Raw genomic sequence first — 8,029 nt, 5'->3', positions numbered from 1 at the left:
ACTTCACTGGACTGGCATGACTTCTCAAATATGATGGACAGTGGCTTAGCAACTTCAGCAGCCAGTTCCCTCAGGACCTGTGGATGCATCTCATCAGGTCCCATGGACTTGTGTACCTTCAGGTTCTTTAGATGGTCTCAAAACTGGTATCCTACAGTGGGCGGTTCTTAATTCTCCCAGCCCCTGCCTTTGGCTTCCGTGACATGGATGGTATGGCTTGAGCACTTGCTGGTGAAGACTGAGGCAAAAAAACTGTTGTGCACCTCAGCCTTCTAAATATCCCAGGCAACTAGGTCTTCTGTTTCCTTCTGAGCAAGGGTGACATGAAAGAAACTTTTAACTTTTAGGTCACTCAGTCATATTTAGCTGTTAAAAGTAACAGTATGAACACTAAAAAGTGAAAATAACATAGTTACGCCCCTGAAACACCAGTAAGACATAACGGTGTGCATCACTCCATTTTCAGTGAGTACTTGCATTCATCAAGACCTAAAGAGCTCTCTGACTCCTCCATATCTGTGGAACACGCTTTAAGTTGTTATGAAAACTTATGTTCTACCACTCTAACACTGTGAGTTCCTCCCACAGAAAGACATTCATAAAGGTAAAAGGGTGTCTGCTAACAAATTCAAATAGAGCTTCAGTGTGTGGCTTTGACAGCAATGAAACGTAATCAGAGGCAATTGCTAAGAGAAACACTTTCCAATTAAATACTAGCATCAGGCTAGCAGAACAATTCATTTTCTAGACTGTGATGAACAAATATCCTTAGAAAAACCTCTGTTCTGACTATGTAGTCATTGAAATGTTACTGTGGCTTTGTGAACTCTCTGGTAAACACTTAATGGCATTGAAGCTCACACATTTACTTTTTCTGCCACTTTTGAGTATAAATTGCCATACTATCTTACCTCTTCAAGTTTGATATCCTTATACAATAAATTGAGACACACAGGTCAGGATTTTTTTTATTGCTGATAAACCTAACATGGAAGATCTTTAACAGCAGTCTTGAACGGCAAAACTGATACATAAAGCTAAAGAAATACAGAATTAATAAGTCAGCAGGAGCTAGACAAAGGGAAATATATCTCCATGAAGTTGCATCTAATTGACCTCCTTAGAGGTACCTGAATAACATTACAAATATAATAGAGCAGAGATATACTTTTTAACCAGTATCTCGAATGCTGTGAAACACTTAGTAAATAAGTTTTCACTGCTTTTTTTTAAGAGCTCATATATGCCTCAGGAGATTAAACAAGGAACTAAGTTCACTGTACATTTAAGACCTAAAATAATACCTGTAGTTATTTGCTAAATAAGGTTTTCTTATTGCAATATAATTTTAAAGATCCAAAGCAATATTCAGTAGTATACTGTTTATTTTCAGGACGGTCAATTTCTACCAAGGAAATTTTTTTTCTTTTAAAATTTCAGACATCTCTCTGAATTCAAACCACAAAGCTGCCCAGCCTAGCTAAAGATAACACATAATAAGATTTTATTTATACTGATAAACTGAAAAAAACAAAATTAACTACACTAAAGGCACTATTACTCTATTACTCTAGAATATAACATCTAGATCACAAGATGCCATAGAGCAATTTCTTAGTACAGATGTGCCATCCCTTAGAAAATGCTCAATTTTGCTCAGTTACAGACCGGCCAATTAACTGCTCATGAAGTAAATGTTTTACTTGTGGTTACCATTAATTTATCAACAAGATTCTGCAACTGCTTCTCAAGTCTTTTCCTGGTTCTATATGATCTCAGTGAAATCACAACTGGCATGGAGAAGATGAATAGAGAACAGCTATTCACTGGGTTTTGTAACACAAGAATCAACAAGTGCCATACAAAATTATTAGCTAGGAGATTACGAAAAAATACCCAATCAGGTGAAATAAAATCTGTGGTACACATTGTCACAAGATGACACCAGAAATTTATCCAAATTCTTTCATGACAATCAGTAACAGCGATATCTACCTAAACACAAAATGCACAAAATGAAGATAAAATGGGTCAGCTTTTTAAGCAGCATATAAACATTTCTATCTGTTACCAGGGTAACTCACAACAAAACTTTAAGAATAATAAGCTATATAAGTAATAAGAAAGCAAGAACTTCTAAGATAAAATAACTCCACGACACAGATAGTATCTGCTAGCCTGACTATCTGAGGCTTTTTTCTATTTAAAGTTCATACTGAATTTCTAAATGTTTAACAGCATAACAGAAGAAAAAGACTATAGATGACAGTGGTTAAATGCATTTCAGTTGTTGGGATATAGCCATTGTACTAAATCAACTAAAGACAACAGTAGCACAAAAAGAAGAATAGTGTTTGTTTAATCAGAAACTAAATAATCAGCTTCTTACTAAAGCATCAAAGGTTTCATTAAGCACAAACCTGAAAGGTATAAAGAAATACAGATCAGGCTTAACATAACTTATTTCCACCTTATTTTAATGTATTTATTTTAAAAAAATATTCTCATTACATTCATTAATAACAATTACATTAACTACTAGCTTATTTTCCAGGGCAGGGAGGTATTGGGCTGCTTTCAGAGACTAATTCATTATTCTTGATACAGTTCCAAATTCTGCCTTCTCACATTTGTGTGATCATATCACCTTATTCCATGATTTCATCATGACAATATTTGTTGCAGTGAAATCACTCCTATGTAGCCTGCGTTAGGCAGACAAAAAAAATCAAAAGTATTTCAGAAATAGAACCTGTAAGAGTTCAGCCACTAAGCAGTTTATTAAAAACACATTTGATTCAGGAAGCAATCCAGGCTTACATGGAATTGCAAGAAAGCAGAATGCAACACTAGCTTCTAATTATAAAGTATTCATTATCAGTTAGTGGTAATATTTAGCCCAGCTCTTCCTTTTCCACATTTCCAGAGTATAATTAACTAACGAGCGATACATGAAGTTCCAGTCATAACTAGGTGTCTAGGCATTGGCAGTGGGGGGCTACAGGGGGTCTCTGTGGGAGGAGGCCAAGGGCCCCGTGCTGGACACCCAGCTCCAGCAGCTCCACAACAGTTCCACTACAGGACACAGCCGAACTCATCAGCCATCTGTGGGGCACTTTAGTGAATATATATTTAAGAAAGGGCAGAAAACACCAGCAGAGGGGCAAACAACAGAGGGGATGAGAAAATAACAAGATCAGAGGAAGAAGAGAAGATATTCCACACTGGAGCAGGTACGCTGCCAAAGGGATAGCAGCAGCCTGTAGAGGACCAGTGGTGCAACAAAGGAAAAGTGAGAAACAAAGAGCAACAGAAAACTACTACAAACTACTGACTCCAAATCCCTGCATTGTCATTTGCCTTGCTGAAGGGACTGAAGTCTATCCTGTGGTGGCAACAAGGCAGGAAGAGTCTGGAGTGAAGTTGAGCCTGGGAAATGAGGAGGGATGATTTTCCCCAAGTGTTTAAATGTTTGCTTTTTTTGTTTGTTTGTTTCCCTGTAATTAAATATTTATGTTAATTCACAATAAATTAAGTTAAATTCCCCAAGTCAAGTCTGTTTTACCCATGACAGTAATTGGTTAGCGATTTCCCTGTCTTTATTTCAACCCTGGAGCTTTCTTGTCCCTGTTCTCCCTATTTGCTCCTCATCCCGCTGGGGCGGAGGGCAGGGACCAAGGGAGCAGCTGTGTGGATGCCTGGCTGCTAGCCAGGGCCAACCCACCACAGGGACACTATAACACTGCAGTAGTAAAATAGAACAGTAACATTGTTATATTTGACCCAATTCTCAAATAGCCGAAACTTACTATCCTTAAAATTGTGTTAATTTATTACCAAAAGCTTTGCCATTAAAGACGAGATATTCTTCAGTGACAAAACTGAATACCAGACAGCCAAGCGTACTTGTACTCACTTTGTAAGAAATCTTTATTTCCCTGAGCCATGACTCCAAGGGCCTGAACATTTAAATTCTAATTTATTTACAGTAAACGCAGAGCATAAGCTGCACAGAAAAGATTTGCATGCGAAAAGTGCCTACAACAAATATGTCCAAAAATCATTTAAGACACCCATCCACTAGTGAACTAAATCTGTCTAAACTGACTAGTTAGTAAAATTAATGAACAGTAACCGGGCAGCTTTACGTTTTCACTATTTTGGTGTAGGCTTCAACCAGTGACATAAACATACAAGTATCTTGCTTCCAAATTTTCTTTAATAAGTCTATGGTTTGTGAAAAAAAGAGCCATAACCACACCAGAGCAAAATCCTAGCAAACTAAAGTGTCCACTTGCTTAACATCTACACAGAGTACTATGAATATAACTTCAACTTTTATGTAAAGTCAAAGAAAAATATTGCTTACCACTTTTGAGAGAAGTGGTCTTTATGTCCAGGCACATTATAGGTATACATATATCACTAAAACTGGAAGTCCAAATTTACTGGATTGTATCGAGAAAGCATACACACTTGTATTTTGTAAGTACAGATATGGAGAATCATAGAACAATACAGGCTGGAAGGGACACCTGGAATTTATCTAATCTCATGTCCTGCTCAAAGCAGGGGCAACAAAATCAGTTTGCTCAGCAGCTTACACAATCAAGCTCTGAACATCTCCAGAGCTGGATATGCTGATAAACCTCTTATAGTGTTTAGTTACTGTAATGGTAAAAATGTTGTTCCTTGTGCCTAATATGAACAAACTTCCCTTGTCGCAACTTGTGATGGTTGCCCCTTCTCTTCTGCTGCACATGTCTAAGAAGTCCACCTCCATCTTTTTCACACCTTCACATTAGGTAGCTGAGGATCACAATAAGATGCCCTGAGCCTTATTTTCTCCCGACTAAGTAAAACCAGTTCTTTCAGCTTCTCCCCATATGCCACATGCTCCAGTCCCCTAATCATTCTGGCTATCTGCTAGACTCACTCCAGAACATCAGCATCTAATCTTGTACTGCAAAGCCAAAAACTGAATATGGTACCCTAGATGTGGTCTCAAGTGCTGAACAGAAGGAATGATTGCTCCCCTTAATCAGCTGACTACTCTTGCTAACGCAGAACATTATACAGTTGGCCTTCTTCACCACAAGGGCACACTGCTGATCCATGTTTGCTTTGGTGTCCACCAGGACCCCCAGGTCCCTTACTGGAAAGCTGCTATGTAGCCAGTCAGCACCAGCCTGAGTGGAGAGGGTTTTCCCGTTCCATGTACAGGACTTTGTGAGGTTCCCATCATCCCATTTTTCCAGCCTATTGAGGTCCCTGCAAATAGCTGTCCCCCCCTTTGGCATATCAGCTGCTCCTCACAATGCGATATCTGCAAATCTGATGAAAGTGCACTCCATCCTATTATCCAGGTCATCAATATAGACATTTAACAATACTGACCCCAGTATGGCCCATGAACAGTGCTAGTAGCCAGAGATCAGATTTTGGGCTGCTGCTGACCACCCTTTGAGCCTCTCAGTCCACCCATACAAGTGCACTTATGTGGTGCATATTTTGACAATTTAACAATGAGGATACTATGGGAGACCACATCAAAGGCCTTCAACCCAATACCACCTAACTCACTAAACCATGTCCCTAAGCACCACATCTACATGTTTCTTGAACACCTCCAGGGATGGTGACTCCACCACTTCCCTGGGCAGCCTGTTCCAGTCTGCAGTTTCCAGTCTTCTGGGACCCCCCCTGTTAGCCAGGACTGTTGATAAATGATGGAGAGTGGCTTGGCAAACTGCCAACCCCTCCCAGCTCCCTCAGTACTCTCGGGTGGATCCCATCTGGCCCCATAGACTTGTGTGTGTCCACGTGGCATAGCAGGTCATTAACTGCTTCCTCCTGAATTGTGGGAAGGTTATTCTGCTCTTTGTCCCTGCTTGCCAGCTCAGGGAGTTGAACACCCTGAGGATAACTAGTCTGACTATTGAAGACTGAGGCAAAGAAGGCATTAAGCACCTCAGCCTTTTCCTTGTCCTTGGTGATAACGTTCCCTCCTGCATCCAGCAATGGATGGAGATTCTCCAAAGATCTCTTTTTGTTGTTAATGTATTTGTAAAAACATTTTTTATTATCTTTTACCACTGCAACCACGTTGATAGAATACAAAAAAATAAGATACAGATTATTTAGAAAGGGGTAGAGGATACAACATACCATATACCCCTCCATTCCAAATCTCAGAATTTTAAGATCCCGAACCAAGATCAAAGGGAAGCTAATGCCTACATACACATCATACTTACAGATGAATGCCCTGGTTTTGGCTGGGACAAGTTAAATTTCTTCATAGTAGCTAGTAAGAGGCTATGGTTCGGATTTGTGCCGAGAAGGCAGCTGATAACATGCTGATGTTTATAGTTGTTGCCAGGACAGTCAAGGACTTTTCAGCTTCTCTGCTGTGCCAGCATCTGCACATGCAGGAGAAACTGGGAGGGAGCACAGCCCCAGTTACTGGCCTAGGATTTGACGTTAGGTTTAGGATTGAGACCCAAATTGGTGAATAGTCTATTCCATATCACGCATGTCATGCCCAATATATAGATGAGACTCTGTCCAGAAATTCTCTCTCTCCAGGTCATCTGTCTCTCTGGGCTGTCTCACGCTCTCGGTTGGCTCTTGGTCTCTCAGACACTTGGGCTCTTATCTCCTTTCCAGGAGTGCGGTTTTGGGACTCTCCCCGCTCTGGCATCATTAGCCGGGAATGGGTTGGGCCTTGGTCATCAGGCAGTAAGCAGTTTCACTGTGTATCAGTCATACACAGTACTACTATCTTTATCATTATAATCATTATTATTTTCAATTTTATTGTAGTTTAAATTGTTTATATCTCAATCCACGAGTCTCTTTCCCCTTTACCCCTTTAATTCTCTCTGCCGTCCCTAGGAAGGGACTCAGGAGCAAAGCCAACTGCTCTGAAATTCCCTGCAAGATGGGATAGGGCTCTTCCAGGTGGGCTGCAGCTCCAAGGGACCCTGCAGTCTCCAGCAGTTTTCCTGGCAAGCAACCTTCACCATCCAGACCTCCTAACAACCTGCCAGGAGACCAGGCAGAGTTCTCCTGGACTCCTCTGTTGGTTCTGCTGGAGCTACTGGAAAATAAATGATCTTTGGGTAATATATTGGTTTGGACAGGTTGGCAAACTCAAACTTGAAAAGCTTCCAGGTGTGTTTTGTTTAAAACTTTCTCAAGGGAGAAGCATTTTGAAGGAGCTGTGCTGAGGTGTCCCTGCCCATGGCAGGGGGTTGGAACTCAATGATCTTTAAGGTCCTTTCCAACCCAAACCATTCTGTGATTCTGTGAAGGAGAAGGGTGAGAGAGCAGTTGCTGTGTTTTGCTGCCAGACAGGGTAAAACTACAATGAGTGAATCTCTCTTCTGCTTTGAATGATAGCCCACACACACTCACATTGATTGAATAAGTATGAGTGTCAACATATCCACCATTGTCTTTCATGTGGCACTGACCCTTTCTTGTAGAACAATATACATCAGATAAGACACTCAGAAGTCTTGGCAGGTAGATGTCTGACTTTTAAATATCATTTCAGAAGCACTAGTTCCAATATCAATTCTTAATCCACAGAGGAGATTGGGTTTCTACACTTTGTTGACATAAAACATGGTGGCAGTGGTGTTTATGGCTAACACCAGACAGGTCTACATACAGTAGCTGTCATGCACAAATTATATGCAGAAAACTACTGATCCTATGTCACTGACTTTCAATTGTGAGACCCTGGAGAATAAAACAATAGCAAAGTAACAGAAAAGGAAGAATAAAATCAGCCTAAAACTTTCCCTTTTAGGGTGTCATCCCCTTCGAAGACAGGTTGGCAACTCAGCAATGCTCGTAAATTTATTTGTTGTTACAGAGTGGCTGAAGGAAAACATTTTGAATTGATAAGTGGTAATCCTGAACAATGAATAATTGCAGATACTGTCTTAGTGTAACTTTGATCATTACGCAGGAGTAACTATTCTGCAAGCTGAGAAAGATGAACCAATTCTTTCATTGA

This window comes from Pterocles gutturalis, unplaced genomic scaffold (genome assembly GCF_000699245.1).
Source record: "Pterocles gutturalis isolate BGI_N339 unplaced genomic scaffold, ASM69924v1 scaffold20072, whole genome shotgun sequence".
Lineage (NCBI taxonomy): Eukaryota > Metazoa > Chordata > Aves > Pterocliformes > Pteroclidae > Pterocles > Pterocles gutturalis.
Note: the sequence above shows the minus strand (reverse complement) of the source record.